The 17,423-nt window shown below is 43.6% G+C and overlaps 1 long non-coding RNA gene across 2 annotated transcripts in view; it reads right to left on the reverse strand.

The window, feature by feature from the left end:
• Positions 1-16,558, reverse strand: part of LOC148043304 (uncharacterized) — a 41,769-nt gene extending 25,211 nt beyond the window's left edge. For both annotated transcript variants that reach the window (XR_015698180.1, XR_015698179.1), the window contains exon 1: positions 16,423-16,558. This is a non-coding gene — a long non-coding RNA (uncharacterized LOC148043304). The remainder of the gene's footprint in view (positions 1-16,422) is intronic.
• Between the last annotated feature and the right edge of the window lie 865 nt (positions 16,559-17,423).

Raw genomic sequence — 17,423 nt, forward strand, 5'->3', positions numbered from 1 at the left:
AGTTAGAGAATATTCTATTTAACTTAATGAAAGTTCAGATTAATATTCATTTTGATGCTACCCTTTTGCATTATACCTTGAACTACCTTTTGCATGTACCTGATCTTTGAGGCTTAGCTAGCGGGAATATTTTCCCAGATCTGACATGATTGATCTTTTGATGTGAAACCAGTGGGAAATGGCTATGTAGGTCACTTGTAAAAAATGAAGAAGAGAAAGGTCAGTATATACAAGATACATACATTTTTTACAGCAGAGAATAATCATCTGTTACTGTGCACAAAACATTTTTGTTTTTTTAGTGAGAGACAAAATACTATGGGCAGCATAACTTCTCTGAGCATTGGGTCATAAATGCTCAGTCTCAAAGAACAGCTAACAATACAGAAAAGATATGTTTTCAAGAGTGCTTCCTCCATGTTCTGTAAAAAGGGTTGTTGCATCTGCGGGTATAAACTAATTAATGGCTAAGCTAGACAAAGCATTATCTATTCAATATTATGGAATAGAAGAGAGGAAATACTTATGGCTCAAATATTTTAATGTTTTGGTGGCAACCTCCTGAAGGTGTGCTTGAAATGAGAAAGGGAACTAAACCTCATATTTATGATATTGGAAATTCTGTATATAGCCTTGAGGACAAATAGTGCACAGTCCTCATGTGTGCCTTTCTGCTTAACTGCAACCAGGAAACAGGAAACTTTATAGAGAGAAAAAGACATAGAGAGTATTATCATAGATGCACTAAATGTATAAACACTGCCATCTACTGGTTGATAGTAGTTGTACAAAATATATGAACAATGTATTCCAACGTACCCACTCTATACTGTATTAGACTCATTTTGGATCTCAGTTCTATCAATCTGTTTCTTGAAAGATGTTCTGATCAACTTTTGTTTCTCATGGGTTGGAAGTCTTTGCATCTTATCCAGGGGTCGGTTCTTGCCGGTTCTAACCGGTTCGGTAGAGGTTCCACAAATCTACCATGCCGTTTAGAATCAGTTGGAATGCTTGGCTCACTCCCCCCGCCCGACACGATCTCCTTTCATTCTCCGTCTGCCTCGTTCACTCGTTTAGGCAGCAGAGAATGAAAGGATATCGCATAGCCGAGGGCAAAGGGGCCTGCAGCCTTCTTCATTCAAATGTTCAGGGGTAGTGGTTCTCTCACACCTTCTTTCTTTCTCCAAAGGCGTGTGAGAAAGCCCCCCCCCCATTGCCTGAATGTGTCCAGGAAACTGCGCCGCGAGGTAAGGGAAGTAGGTCTTGGGAGAGACCTTCCATCTCCCTCCAGAGAGCCCATGCTGAAAGAGAGGAGGTGGGCTGGTTTGAATGTGGGCAAGCTGGCTGTTTAATGGCCCACTTTCTTTGCTAGTTTAGGCGGGTGGAGAAAGGAGGCATGCAATAGTTGAGAGCGAAGGTGCTCCCCTTTGCCCTTGGAGGCAGGGGTGCTTTATCACAACCCTCCTTTCTTTCTATGCATGCCCAAATTAGTGAAAGAGGTGCTGGCCCCAAACCACCCACTCATCCGCATTCAAACCAACCACCCCCTTTTGTCTCCCAGCATGGGCTGTCTGGAGGGGGAGGTTTTTTTCAAACACCGGCTTCTTTCCAGCGCGGCGATGATGGCAAAAAGCAGCTGCCAGTGAAGGCAAGAGTCCCACTGCCATGCTGGATTCAGCAAACCAGGCAGCTGTCAGAGAGAAGAGGACAGAGTGTGCCCGTGGGCTTGTGCAACAGCCGAATCCTTGCCTCCTGTTCTTCGGCTGCTGCATAAGCCCACATGGCATGCGCTGCCCTTTTTTCTTGTGACAGCTGCCTGCTTAAAAAGAAGGACAAGGCTCTGCTGGTCCAGAGTCCATTTGCAGGGGGAGGGAACCCCTTCGCATTCCTCGTCTTCCCGGATGGGCTCCGGACCAGCAGAGCCTCGTCCTTCTTTTTAACCAGGTGGCTGTCAAGAGAGAAGAGGGCAGTGGACACCATGTGGGCTTGTGCAGAGGCTGCTGAAAGCAGCCCAAAAAAACTTGGTCCGTTTTCGTGCCTTCAGGTGGAGCAGAGCGCAGAGCCAGGATGTCGTGCAGTGGATGCTTCCCTCCACCTGAAGGCATAAAAAACAGAATGCAAAAGGAGGAACCCAGGGTGGGGTGGAGGCACTATGCGTGACTGCAGGACACAAGCACACTCCACATGTGCAATTCAGTGTCATGTTCCATACCTGGGAATGGAGGTGATGAAGGGAGAGGCATGGAGAGGTTCTGAGGCACAATCTGGCAGACAGCAGCAGCAAGCTCAGGAGTTTTATCCTGGATTCCCCTCTGTCCTGCCTCCTCCAATCTCCCCAAATTCTTTCCCCTGCGTGTGATGCTCTCTACTGGATTCGTCTCTGTTCTGTTTTCTCTGAACTCCCTAATGTTGGCCCTTAATCTTCCAGTTGTCTATTTTTGGGAGTTTTTCCCCTCTCTTCCCCCCCCCCTTCATAGGAGTCCTTTTTTTTTTTGCCACATGGCTTGGGGATGGTGGTCATGTGACTGAGTGTGCATGAGTAATGTCAAGTTGGCCATACCCTCTCAGTCACATGACCATCAAGTCACGCCCACAAAATAGGCCACACCCTCAGAATAGGTTCTAAAAAAATTGAAACCCACCACTGATCTCATCCCATGAATCTGGCTCTGGTTTTAATGGTACAGGAGCAACATAGGGCAGATGCATGGCTGGGATGGTTTCTTCTTTTACAGTATTTGGATAGTCTGCATTAATTTCTATTTCTATGTCTCTTTGTAGCTTAACTTCATGCCACACTGATATGGAATTTCCATCAATTTGAAGCATTTCTGTTAGATCATAAAATTTTGAACACATTGAAAGATTCATCGACAGTTCCACTTCTAGTGATGATTACCTTGTTTATGTCTTGGTGTAGAATTCCATATCCCTTTTGAGATTCACTGTAGACCACAAGTACACCTTTCTTTCTGCAAGCTCCCATTTTAAACATTTTTCTTTTGAAATGACTTTTAAACAGCTCAATTTCAGGATCTCTCCATTCCACAGTTCATATGGAGTTTTCTCAGTTGAATTTCCTGATAGTCAATTTTGAAGATAGCATGCAGTCATAATTGCCTCCCCCCAGTATGTGGTTGGCATATCTGCATCAAACAGCATGATTCTTCCACTCTCACATAGAGTGTGACTCATTCTTTCTGGAACTCCATTGTGTTCTGGGTTGACTGGTACAGTAGTTTGAAATATTATGCCATGCTTTCTGAGAATCACCTGTGCGTTCTCACTGTATATTCAATTCCATTGTTTGTGTACAAGATACTCATCATTTTGCCAAATTTGTTGCTTACTTGAGCCAAATACTGTTCAAGTTTGTCTGGCACTTCACTTTTGTTTTGTAACAGGTATAATATAGTATACCTGGAGTAATTATCTATGAAAATGACAACATACCTCTTCTTTCCTAGAATTAATTTTTCCATTGGACCACAAAGATCTGAATGAATTAAGTCTAGAGTGTTACATACTGACAATCAGTATGGTAGTTTCCCCCAAGGTCCTCTGTTCTGGCAGAAACAGTATTCAAATCTGATTGGTTGAATGGCCTGACAGCTCCCTATAAAAGGGCTGCTGCCAGACAGAGTCTTGGCTGGATTGTACATAGTTGTCTCTTAATAAAGAGCTGTTTGTTGCTGTAGCCTGAGTCTGCCTCATCCATTCACTCTATCTAACACTGGCGATGAAGGGGGGTTGGAAGGCAACTAGGCACCAAAAAGAGCAAAATACAATCCAGCGAGTCAATCCAGCCTGGAGCGAAGTGTGGCATTGAGCAGCCATCTTAAAGTGGCAAGTTCAAACCATTTGCCAAGACAAGATGACTACGCATGCCCCACCAGCTCCGTACACCCCAGCCACTGAGCACTGGGATTTGTATATGATGGGGTACGAATGCTTCCTCAAAGCCAACGACCTCTTAGGCCTGTCCAAAGGCTGAAAGAAAGCAATGTTCCTGAGCTACTGTGGACCAGACTTGTTTGAGACTGCTAAAGACTTGTCCAAACCAATGCCAATCCAGTCGGTCACTTGGTCAGTCTGAATATGGGCAGAGGCACAAATTCTACCTCCAGAAGGAAGGCAAAATGATCAACCAATATGTTGCTGCACTTCAAAAGGCTGCGGCCTACTGCAAGTTCAGGGACTTAGATGAACTTTTGCTCGAAAAAAATCATTTTCGGTGTTTGGGACATTAGTTTACAGAGGAGTTGCTCGCCAAGACAAACCTCATTCTACAAATCACCCTGGACAAAGCCAGGGCTACCAAGTCTTCGACCAAGTTGACAGAAACACTGTGGAGGTGCATCGCGAGACTATGGAGCCAAAAGCTTCAGACAGCGAGGACAACATCTACCACATGGGCACTGACTGCAAAGAATCAGCATGGAAATTGGAAATGTATTTCCCGCCTTGTGCCAGCTATGGAGTCAACCACCAGAGATCAGCTTGCTGCTTCTGGGTTGCCATTTGCCAGCACTGCAAATGAAAGGGGCACATTGCCAGGGCTTGCGGGAGCGAATTCCCTACAGCACCCAAACAACTGAAGGGCCAACCTGCATGCCCAAGACTGCCAAGACAAGGGGCATGGGAGCCATGGACAAAGCAGCCAGGGGCAGAACCCAGCACAACCTTCCAGACCATCATGGGTCAAGCACACACTCTGCAGGCCAAAAAGCTGAAAGTCACCATCCTCCTTGAGGGATCTCCAGGCTCCATGGAAATTGATACAGGGTCATCACTGACCATTATGTCCTGGGCTATGCTTAAGAAGGCTGTCCCCAACTTGAGGAGGCACAAGCTGAGGGTTCCAGACCTATGCCTGAGCGACTATCAGGGGAACCGAATCCCGGTTCTGGGCCAAGGCACTTTCCAAGTGCAATTCAAGACCTTTGACAGACTTCTTTCTGTGACTGTGGTCGGTGGAGCCCTGCAGAGCCTCCTAGGCTTGGCCTGGTTCAAATCCTTGGGCTTGGGATGACCAGAAACAATGCCGTTCACAATGAAAGCACTGAGGAGTCCTTAAGGAGTTCAAGGACGTCTTCGGCACCGGTCTAGGTAAGTATGTGGGGACTCCAATCTCTTTTAATTTGGACCCCAACATAGCCTCTATTAGGCTAAAACCCAGGAGAGTCCCTTTCGCTCTCCACCCTAAAATTGATTTTGAATTGGACAAATTAATTGGCCAGGGAATCCTAGAGCCGGTCATGCATGCTTGGGAGACCCCTATAGTGACCCCCCATCCGCATTTGCACGGACTACAAGTGCACAATAAATAAAGCTTTACAACAAAGCGCTTATCCTGTGCCCATTGTACAGCACCTACTACATTCCCTTGGCCTGGAAAAGGTGTTTGCTAAATTAGATATGGTGCAGGCGTACCAGCAGTTTCCTGTAGATGGCGCCACGGCAGAGGCCCAAGCCATTGTAATGCATAGGGGTGACTTTAAATGCACCCGGCTACAATTTGGCGTTACTATTGCCCCTGGATTGTTCCAAAGCATCATGGAACGGCTTTTGTAGGGGATACCAGGAGACATCCCCTATTTTGATGACATTTTGGTATCGGCTGCAAACAAGGTGCAACTTTTCAAAAGACGTAGGACTGTTTTGACCATAATTAGTGAAAAAGGTCTTCGCCTCAAAAGAGAAAAATGTCAAATTAATGTTCCTAGGGTCGAATTTCTAGGGTACATGATCAACAGCTCTGGAATTCACCCACAAACAAAAAAAATAAGGCAATCCAGGAAGCCCCTATATCTCCCAATCAGACTGAGCTCCAGGCGTTCCTTGAACTCCTTAACTTCTACAATGTCTTTCTCAAAAAGAAAGCCACGATTGCTGAGCCTTTGCATCGGCTCCTCAGCAAAAAAGCAAAATGGACCAGGGGCAGAGCTGAAGCATTTGCTGCGGTGAAAAGACTGCTGTCAGCAGACACATTCCTGGTCCAGTACAACCAGACTCTGCCACTTGTGCTGACTTGTGATGCTTCTCTGTTCGGCGTTGGGGCCATCCTCAGTCACCGCATGCCCAATAGAACCGAGGTGCCCATCGCCTGCTACTCAAGGATGCTGTCAGCTGCCGAGCAGAACTACAGCCAACTGGACCATCTGGCTGTAGTAGCTGGCGTAAAATGGTTCCATGAGTACTTGTCTGACCATTAACTGCTTTTGGGCCTTCTGTCTGGGAACCGCCTACCCTGGGATCGCTGTCACTGCAAATGACCCATTGGACTATTTTTCTTGTGGCTACCGCCTCATTCATTGACCAGGCACCACGTTAGGGCATGCTGACACCCTCAGCCGGTGCCCTCTTCCAGAACTGCTTGCCAATCCAACCCCTGAGGTACCAGTCCTGCTAATAGACTGCCTTGAGGTTGGTCCTTTCTCCTCCAGTGAGGTCGCCCACCACTCAGCTTAAGGTTTTGAACTGGGTGTGGAGGGGGTGGCCCAAGGGGCCGGTTGGGCCAGAATTTAAAATGTTTTTTGCTGAAAAGGACAAACTGTCTGTTGTCAATGGTTGTCTACTATTGAGGGACCGGATCATTGTTCCAACCAAACTGCAGGTTGCAGTATTAGAGGCCTTGCACGTAGAGCATCTGGGATGAAATCTTTGGCCAGGAGTTTGACCAGGAGAAGCCCCTCCAAGCTTCTAATGGGTCACCAGCTAAGATCCCCTTAGACCGGCTACACCCAAACTACTCTGCCGCGAAACCCCCCAATTTGACCAGTAAACTTAGACACTTTAGTGTAGGGGATTGAGTTTATGCCCACAACTATGCTGGCGGGGGGGCTCTGGATTCCTGCCTTGGTTACAGGAATGACTGGACCTTGCTCGTATCAATTGGAGCTTGAGGACGGTAGAACATGGAAGTGGCATATTGACCAACTCCGTGGCCGCCTCTCCCAATCTAACCTTAGGCAACCAGAGGTAACTCCTGCACAAGTTAGCCAAAGCCCTACACAAAAGGAGCACAAACTCACTCCTTCCACAGACTTCTCAAGCCCAAAGGTGCTGGGGTACTTATCTGGTGAAGATGCAGGGCCGCAGCAAGTTCTGAGCGAACCGGCTCCACAAATTCCAGCTGTGCCCTGTGGAAAGTTCCAGGAGCTTCCACCAGGTGAAGCCAGAGAGACAACAGGTCAGACAACTGCGCAGGTCTGGGCAAGTCTGGGCGAGCCACCAGAAAACCTGCCTACCTGCATGAATACGTTACAAGCTGGACGAGCCCAACTAAGAGGGGAGGGGTGTTACATACTGACAATCAGTATGGTAGTTTCCCCCAAGGTCCTCTGTTCTGGCAAGAACAGTATTCAAATCTGATTGGTTGAATGGTCTGACAGCTCCCTATAAAAGGGTTGGTGCTAGACAGAATGTTTGCTGGATTGTACATAGTTGTCACAATAAAGAGCTGTTTGTTGCTGAAGCCTGAGTCTGTCTCATCCATTCACCCTGTCTAACACAGAAGTTTTTTAGTCTGCTGTTACTCTGCTTTTCTTGTCATTTTTTCCTTTTATACAGCTGGTACATTTCACTGTTTGATCACATAGACTAATTCTTATTCCACTTCATAGTCATTCTCAGTTAATTTCTTTATTATGTCAGAACTTTGGTGCCCAAGTCTTATGTGCCATTTGTGAATAGAGTTTGAATGTTTTTCCTCCTTGGCAATATGAACCACCTCATTGCAGTTCAGTTGATACAGTTCATCTGTAATTTTAGCCTTTGCAAGTAAGATATCCCTTTTTGGAAAGACACAACTGTCCCTTTGGAAGGTCATTATATTGTCTTGTTTTGTGAGCTCTTTCACTGATAAAAGATTAGTTTCCAGAGCAGGGACATACAGAACATTTTTCACAGGTCTCTTTCTGGTGACACTCTGGGAAATAGGACAGAAAACCATCTCCTATTTCTTCCAATTCCATTATTTGTCCATTAGTGGTTGTGTGGTGATTTTTTTGTTTTACTCTGGTCAAGGTGAATAATGAAATTTCTGTCATTTGTCATGTGATTCATATCTCTTGAATCAACACACCATGCCTACAAAGATAAGTTCCAATTTTTGGATAAAAAAAACCAATTCATTATCTGAAGCAAAATCAGTTTCTTCCTTCACACTTTTAACCTTTTCTAGTTTGTTTTGTTTTTGCATTCTAGCCTTCCAGATTCTGCAATCTGCTTTTAAATGGCCTTGTTTCTTGCACAGAAAACATTCACATGTTTCTTGCAACATATTACTTTTTTCCTATCCTTAATCTTTAAAGCAGATTCTGTGACGGAAGCGCCATCACTATCAATGCTTTCTGTTTTACGCTTATATTCATCCAAAGCTTGTCCTTAACATATTCCAATGTCAGTTGACCATCTGGACGTGCATCAAGTGCTGGGATAAAGCATTTCAAAACTTTCTGGTAAACCATAATTGTGCTGCAATATGAAAATCTTTTATTTCTTCTCTTGTACCTCTCAGGCGTTCAACCATTTCCAAGGAGTGCTTTATGTAATCCTGTATATCTTGGACTTCTATCAGTTTGATTTGTTATAGCTTTCTAATAAAATACAGTTTATTGTACAGATTACCTCTTTCATGCACCTTTTGTAGTCCTTCCCACATTTCGTTAGCAATTTCACACTTTCATATATGTATGACTTGATCATCTTCCCTAATTTTCCAACATGCGCATGCCTCCTGGGCAACTCCTCTTCCTGGTTGCGGCCCAGACAAGAGCCAGATTTTGAAAGAATGCCAATGCAAATAGAGAAATAGGTAGCACTTCTGTGGGAAGGTATGTTCCAACTTCTTTGGACAGCACTGTTAACGCTCAACGACCTCAAAATGGAGTACTTCCCCCTAGAGTCGGTAATTGCTAGTGGAGTAAAATCTACAAGGATGCCTTTTTGTAAGTCTGTAGAGAAGAACTGGCAGTACAGGTTGTTCCTTCCTGAGAAACAATTCATGCTGACCTGCAGAATTTTCTCTTGCTCAAAGAACACTAGTAGAGTTTCTGTTACCTACACAATTGGTTGACATGTGGTTTATGGAGAGGATATAACACCCAAAGAAAGAGAAAACAACAATTATCCCATGCCTATTTACTTAAATATTTGAAAAGATTCCTTAACACTCTGTAAACTGTTTCATTCATTGCACCTACATTAGTAGTTCAAATAGTTTTCTTAAATTCATTCTAGTTCTTATATAGGTATGTGTTTTGATAGGCAGGATGGGTGCAGATATGATTCTTTCCATCTATTCTTCTTTGCAAGTTTGTGCAACAACAATAACAGAAATTTAGCCTGAAATCTATCCCCAAAACCTAAATTTCATCTTGGCGTAGCTTGTAAATTCTCATTGAATAATTCACGGGATTATAAAGTGCATGAACTGCTTCCAGCAAAAAGCTTACTTTGTACAAAGAGTACATTGATCTCACTCATCCTGGTGTTTCTAGATATGTTGGAGCTTTATATCTCAGACTGGTCGGCAGTTAAGCTTTGGCAGCTCAGAACACTGAGGCACCAGAACATCTGGAGGATGCCAAGCTGGAAAAGATGATACAGGAAATAATACAAATCCTCTGTCAAACTTGAGATATGCACTGGCTGATTCACCCACTTTGCATTCAGTAATAATGTACATGTATAGCTCAAGTAACTTTCAAGTGCAAGGGAACGTTTTTTTCTCTCACATGAAGCATTTCCTGCATGCACCATTTGTGGGCGATTACATCTTAAATGAACTTTCTGTTTGTGTTATTATCTCATCTACACTGACATTTTTCATTAGTTCAGAATCAGATTAAGACCTATTTGCTATGATATTGGTGAGTTTTGGAAGCTGAATTGATTTACTAGTGTATTTGAATTGGAGCAAAAATGATATTTTGGAAGGCTTTTATTTATTTCATTTTTTAACCTTTGTAAATTAAGTCTACTGACTCTTGATGTCATTTCAATGTTTCTTCTTTGCAGGAAACACTTATTATATCTTAGTATTTTTTTTGTATGGTTACATTTGAAATTCATGATGGTTTTATCTTTTATATAACTGGTAAATTTATATTATTTCTTTACATAATTATGATTGTTTCCACCATAATTGTAGTAAATGCTGTTCTTACAGATATGCCTGAACACTATTTGCTCTTTAATTTATTTATTGTAATTTAATTTACATTACTCATTAGTGGAACTGTCCCAAAGGTATTTTTTCAAGAGGCAACTGGACTTTCTGGTTTTTCTTTGAACACATTTCTCTCCTTATCCAAGAAGCTTCTTCAGCTCTGACTGGACGGTGGGAAATGGAAGGATTTATGCAGACATCTGGACATCTTCAAAGAGTATAAATCCTTCCATTCCCCACCATCCACTCAGAGCTGAAGAAGCTTCTTGGATAAGAAGTGAAACATGTTCAAAGAAAAACCAGAAAGTCCAGGTGCCTCTTGAAAAATCACCTTTGGGGCAACCATGACCTGGATTACTGAGAATCTCCATAGACATTAGTGGAACTGTTATCTTGATATACAACTGAAATCTTCACGTTTGCAAAGAAACAAAATGAAGAAATTATCTTTGAAAGCAGGTCTTCAACTATAGATATTTTCTTTGTAACTATCTTAAATGCTATACCATTTTATCTTTATTTAGTATTTGCAGTCCTGTTCTATTCATTAATCCATTGCTTGAATTTCTCTTCCTTAAAAGTACAACATAATTGCATCCTAAGGAACTTATCAATATAAAGGAAGTATTTATTTCATATTAATACTAGCTGATAATCCAGCATTGCCTGGTATTTATAGATGTAGACAGGGAGCCATTGAGAGGGGCATTTCTTCCCCTTACTCCCATGCCCATCATCCCTGCCCTTTTCCTTCCCCCTCCCATGCGTTCCTCTTTCCCGCCCTGTCTGTGATCCTAGCACTTTGCCCCAAATCCATCAGGCGCTTCCCCATTGGCCCACTGGATGGTAAACATCACAGCTGGCTTTCCAGAGAAAGCTGTGAAGGAACAGACATCACAAACAATTGCCACTCTAGGATGCCACATCCCTCTCCTTAACAGCCCACACATTCCAGAGTTATGCTGGAACATGCACAGATACATACACAGACACCACCCACCAGGGGTTTCTCTCCCCCTCCCCCCAGTATTTGTTTCCAGAGGGTAAGTCATCTGTGTACCAAGTTTGGTTGAAATTGCTCAAGGCACTCCAAAGTTATGCTGGAACATGCATGCATACATACATACATACATACATACATACATACATACATACATACATACATATCAGGGGTGGGTTCCTCCCGGTTCGCACCGGTTCTTGCGATCCGGTTCGTCAGTGAACCCGGAAGTAATTAACTTCCGGGTTCCTAGCTCCTAGCCCCTGTCGCTGGGTGCCTGCAGGGTTTTTCTTTTTAAAAAACGCCTCTCTGGATGATCTTGAAAACCTGCAAGGTTGCTTTGGAAGGGGACAGATGGGCAGCATTTCCCCCTGCCCCCCTCCCTGGGAGCCTGCAGTTTTAAAGCAAGCCTTTGCACAGTAAAGAAAATCTCACGAGCGAGAGAAGTTCTTAATTGTTTTTACTGTGAAGTTGCAGAAGCTTCCGAGGCTGCAGGCAACCAGAGATGGGGTGGGCGAATGCTGCCTATCTTCCCCCTCCCAAAGCAACCTCTTCCAAAGCAACCTTGCAGGTTTTCAAGATCATCCAGAGAGACGTTTTTTAAAAAGAAAATCCTGAAAAGGATTTAGAGAGATGGGGGGGGGAGAATCCCCAGAACCAGAAGCGCAACCCGCCTGCTCCTCTGAGTGCAGCCCATTCCCGCTCCCAAGAAGAACGTTTTCTTTTTAAAAACGCCTCTTCAGAGAGGCGTTTTTTAAAAAGAAAATCCTGAAAAGGATTTGGAGAGATGGGCAGCTGGTCTTTTTTTGGGGGGGGGGAATCCCCAGAACCAGGAGCGCAGCCCATTCCCCCTCCCAAGAAGACCTTTTCCGCCTCGGCGGCTGCAGGGACCACCCCACCACTTTATTTTCCTCCTCCTCCTCCTCTCCTTCCGTCCTGAGCAGCAGCAGCGGCAGCCGAGCCGGGAAAGGGGCGCTTTGGCAGGGCTGTGGAAGCCCTGTCAAAGCGCACCTTTCCCGCCTTGCCGGCTGCAGGGACCACCCCGCCGCTTTATCTTCCTCCTCCTCCTCCTCCCCTTCTGCCCTGAGCAGCAGCAGCGGCAGCCGAGCCGGGAAAGGGGCGCTTTGGCAGGGCTGTGGAAGCCCTGTCAAAGCGCACCTTTCCCGCCGCGGCGGCTGCAGGGACCACACCGCCACTTTATCTTCTTCCTCCTCCTCCTCCCCTTCCGCCCTCAGCAGCAGCAACGGCAGCCGAGCCGGGAAAGGGGCGCTTTGGCAGGGCTTCCGCCGCGCCCCCAAGGACCGCTGACCTCGCGCCGCCGCTTCTTCTTCTTCCCCGGCCTTCCCAGTTAGCTTGCTTGAAGCTCCGAGGAGGCGGGAGGAGGGTCGCAGGAGTGGAAGTGGGGGGAAGAGCTGAGTGGCTGCCAGCCCCTTTTGCAGGAAAGTTAACTTTTCTTGGCAAAATCCTGCCCCCCCCCCCGTGTGGGTGAGTGGTCGGCTGTCCTCTTCCCGTAAGCCGCCTGGAGTTACCTGTGTGTGAGGTGGGCTGCCCTATGCATTTGCGTGTGTGCGCTGGAGAGAGAGTGAAAAAGAGAGGGAGAAATAATTATATTAATTAGATAGATCAGTCTTTCTCCACCTTGGAGACTTGAAAGTGTGTGGACTTCAACTCCCAGAAAGGGAGTTGGGAGAAAGGGAGAAAGGAGGAGAGAATGAAAGGAAGATGGGGGAAAGAAGAAAGAGGTAAGGAGAGGAGGATGGAAAGGAGAGAAAGAGGGGGAGAGAGGGTAGAAAGGGGAAGAGGAAGAGCAGGAGTAGGAGAAAGGTACAGGAAGAAGGAAGGGAAAGGAGAGCAGGAAGGAAGAAAGTAGAGAAGGGAGGAAGGGAGAAAAGAAAGGGAAAATAAGGTGGTGTTATAACAGGAGGAAGGGATGGTAAACAAAGCAACCCAAACTGTATATTATAACCTATTAAATGAAATAATAAATGTATAAGAATGATAAATGTTAAAACACTTGTAACCAAACGACATGCTATATGTGATGATGGGTTTTTTTCTTTTTGTTTTGTTTTGTTTTTATTGTTGTGGGTATGTGTCGTCTATGTAACAAAAAAAAATAAAAAAAATATTTTTATAAAAAGGTGGAGAAACACTGAGATAGATGATAATGAGATGAGGGAGGGAGAGGGAGAGAGAGAGAGAGACCATAACTAGATAGACAGATAGGCAGGCAGATAGACGGATGGATAGAGAGAAAGAGAGAGAGATAGGTAGGCAAGCAGATAGATGGATGGAGAAAGAGAGGGGGAAAGAGGGAGAGGGATACCATAACTGGATAGGCAGGCAGATAGACAGACAGACGGATGGATGGATAGAGAGAGAGAGGATGTATATAATTAAGGTGACCAGACGTCCCTAGCGAGGTCGCGGGCTGGCAGTAACCGCCGCGGCCTAGCTCCCCCCCCCCCGGTAAATGGTGTCCCTCTTTACCAATCTGAAAATCTGGTCACCTTACTTGTTTAGGTAATTCTGAGGTGGTTGATGGTTCTGTGAGTGCCTGTCATTTATAATTTTCCACATTGCCTTGATGGTTTTTATTCCAGTGACTTTGTCTTTCCTGTTCTTAGGCTTAGGAAAAAAAAACTGGTTTCATTGGCAGTCTTTTTTTTGGGGGGGGGGATTTTATTTTTTGGGTGTTTTCCTAGCACTGTCATAGTTTGTGGGTGTGGGTGGGTGTGTAATGTCCCACAGTTATCTATGCATTAATAATGATCTAGTAATATTAATAATATCTAGTAATTAGTAATATCTAGTAATAACATCGTCTTGGCCACTCCCACCAGGTCACATGGGTGGCAGACAACTCCCATCCGGTCACATGGGTGGCAAGCCACTCCCACAAAGGAGGCCACACCCACAGAGTAGGTTCGAACAATTTTTGAAACCCACCCCTGATACATACATACATACATACATACATACATACATACATACATACATACATACATACATACATCCTTTTATATAGAGATAGATAGAAGAAAGATAGAAGATAAGAATATAAATCAAAGAAAGTACAGTATTCACTTTAATATCATTAATTTTACCACACAAGCTTAAGGGAATTTTAAGCTAACCTCTTTATTTCTAATTAAATATTCTCTAAACGTTTTATCAAATTTATTTCACATTTTAGATATATTTTAGAGTATATGCATTCCGAAATATTAGAACTCAAAGAAATTTAATCCAAGCTATATTAAAGGATTCTTTTTGTATCTAAAGCTACTAGTATAGCTTGTCCATTACAGCCTACTCTTTCTGGGCTATATCCAATATATCAATAAACATAAGTTCCCTCATGTTTGATGATTTTTGATAAACCCCAACTGGAACTATATGTGGTAAGACCTTCTGAAACCATCCAGTCAGTATAAAATTAAGACCTTAGTATTCACACCAATTAATGAAATAGATCTATCACTAGTAAAAAGTTTAGGATATTTATCTCATTTTAAAATCAGTTTTATATACACCTGATAAAACTATGACCATTCGCCATTCTCAAAAGATTCATTACTTGCAAATGTTTTGTACCAATCTTTTGAAATGGTAGACCAGAATTTTCAGAATTGATTTCCATTCTGAATGGATATCCATTCTGAAAAATCTGGCCTACCATTTCAAAAGATTGGTACAAAACATTTGCAAGTAATGAATCTTTTGAGAATGGTGAATGGTCATAGTTCTGAAAATTCGGGGGGGGGGATAAAATTCTAACATTCCAGAACAAAAACTTTAGTATCTTGAAACTGCCTTATAGAATCCCGTAGTTCTTGAAAGGTCAGAGGAGCTTTCAGAAAATTTATTCATTTTTTAATCAAATTTATATGATGGCATAAATAACATCCTTCATTAAATGGTTTAATACCCGGCAGTAATGGCATTGTTATTTAAATAATTTAACTAGCTCAAGATGAAATAATAAAAAAATGTCTTCAGTATATGCAAAAAATATGTGCTTATGAATCTGGAAATTCTTTCACATTCTCTTTGACAATGAGAAACAATATGTGTTTTAAAATAATTATATTTGCAACAATATGAGAAATATGTAAACCAGAGATAGTCTGAATGTGCATCAGAGGACAAAGGATTAAATTTGCACTTTCCTGCTGAAGCAGCTTTGATCCCTTTGCTCTTAACAGTAAACTATAGTGGCTCAAATTGAGCTGCATATTTTCCAGTTCTGATAGCCAAAGGGGCAGTGCAAATTAAGCAATGTGTCTGCTTCACTTTTAAGAAGGGGGGCATTTTGTTTTATGCAACAGCCTCAAATGGATGATTTGCATAAATTTTCATCAAAAGAAATTATCCCTCATAAGTCAGATCTAGTTTGTATGCAATTGTCAGAAAGATTCAATGGAAATGTAACAGTAATTTTGAAACATCTACATTTAATCTCCTTTACAAAAGAATATAAGAAGTGTAAACAAGGTGAGTTTTTTGAGGTTGTTTTAGAATAACATTGTAAACATCACCTTTAGCATTTTTATTAAGGTCAAGTACAAACAGTGACCGGAAAATGTTTGACCTTTCTATTATGTACTCTGAAAAATGTGTGCATGCACACACAAACACACACATACAGAAGATACAGATAGAAATAGAGATAAGAAAGATAACTGATTCTTGCATGGTACTTTAAAGCTTAATGAATTGATTGCATAATAAGCTTTTATTCTATTTATCCTAAGTTTGTATACTTTGTTGACAGACCTTCAAAGACAAGAATCTCTTTAGTATTATGGAACTATTTTAGATAGTAAACATTTAGATGGTACCATTTTGATGGTAAACCCAAGATCTGTAAGAGGTAAGGCATATAATTTATCATTCAATTGCATCTCACTTCATACTTTTAGCATCTCAGAATTAAATAATATGTTTTAATTCATAAAAGCTTATACTATAATGTCACTGGCTAGACTTTGTGATATAAATAAGGCTGAGATATAAAAATTTCCCTAAGGCTGACTAGGAAACAGAGATGGAAATCAAAACCTCTTATGTGAGATATTCCTGATATTTCACAGCTTAGTGAAGCCTCCAACTAATATGTTAATCAAACCAAAATGTTGTGTAATTGTCATGATGACATGAACAAAATGTCTGCCTTGAAGAAGATGGATTTCTATATTCAGCTCAAATACAGTAATCAAGCAGTTATGTTAAAGAAACTGACCTAATCTAAAGCTGTCTTCTTTTGGACAGAACATGCCAACTCAAGGCTCTCCTTTCAGTGCAGCAAAGGTGGGTTTCAGGGGGTATGGTCCGGTACGCAAGAACCAGATCCAGAAATCTGGCATGTATTTGCGTACCGGGTCCTCCGGAGGCCACGTACTAGAATGTTCCCTCCCCTGGCCTGCCTCCCCTCACTCCCCCTGCCTGCCCTGCTGCTGCTCTCTCTCTCACTCTCACCCTGCCTGTCTGCACCATGCTTGCCCCGCCCACCCACTTCCTTTGCCCGCCCAGCTGGCAGGGCTGTAGCCGGCCCAACCGAAGGTGCATCGGTGGCGAGCAGTAAGTGAAGCGAGTGCCGGCCAGTATCCCTGCCTGCAAGCAAAAGGTCTTTGGAAGCTGAGCGGCTCCCTCCCCTTTCCCCTCCCTTTTGCAGAAACTCCTCTTGCTGCACAATTGGGACCCCTCCATCTTTCCTAGTTTTCAACTTCACTTGTCCAATTATCTTCTCCTGCCAGCCCCCCCCCCCCCCGGCATGTTGCTGCTTGGAGGGGGGAGATTTCTAGATTTGCAGGGCTGAGAAGAAAAAGAGAAGGGGGAACAGGCCCTCCAAGGCTCCCCTTTGGTGTGTACCAAGGACCTGTGGGTAGCCAGGAATGACTGAGGCGGAGACAGGAATAAAGGCTAACAAGTTTATTCCCTTAAAAGAACAAGCTAACAGTTCAGAACCGGCTTAGAACAGGAATGCCGCTGCTGCTCGTTGGACAGCTCCCTATTTATGCAGGAGCTGTCAAACGATCAGCCAATCAGATGTCGAATCGCTTCCCGCTTAAACTCCTTGTTTTGGCGGCTGCGCAGAACATAACACCCCTCCCCTCTAAGTTCGCGCAAGCGTAGTCTTGCAAGTACGCTGGCCGCCGCCTGATTCGGCTGGCATTTTGGGCACCCGGCAACATGGGCGGCTATGTCCTGGTCCAGCTTGGGCCACCAGACATAACTTCTGCC

The sequence above is a fragment of the Thamnophis sirtalis genome, unplaced genomic scaffold, assembly GCF_051295495.1.
Source record: "Thamnophis sirtalis isolate CommonGarterSnake01/CBP01778 unplaced genomic scaffold, rThaSir2_p1.2 scaffold_12, whole genome shotgun sequence".
Taxonomy (NCBI): domain Eukaryota; kingdom Metazoa; phylum Chordata; class Lepidosauria; order Squamata; family Natricidae; genus Thamnophis; species Thamnophis sirtalis.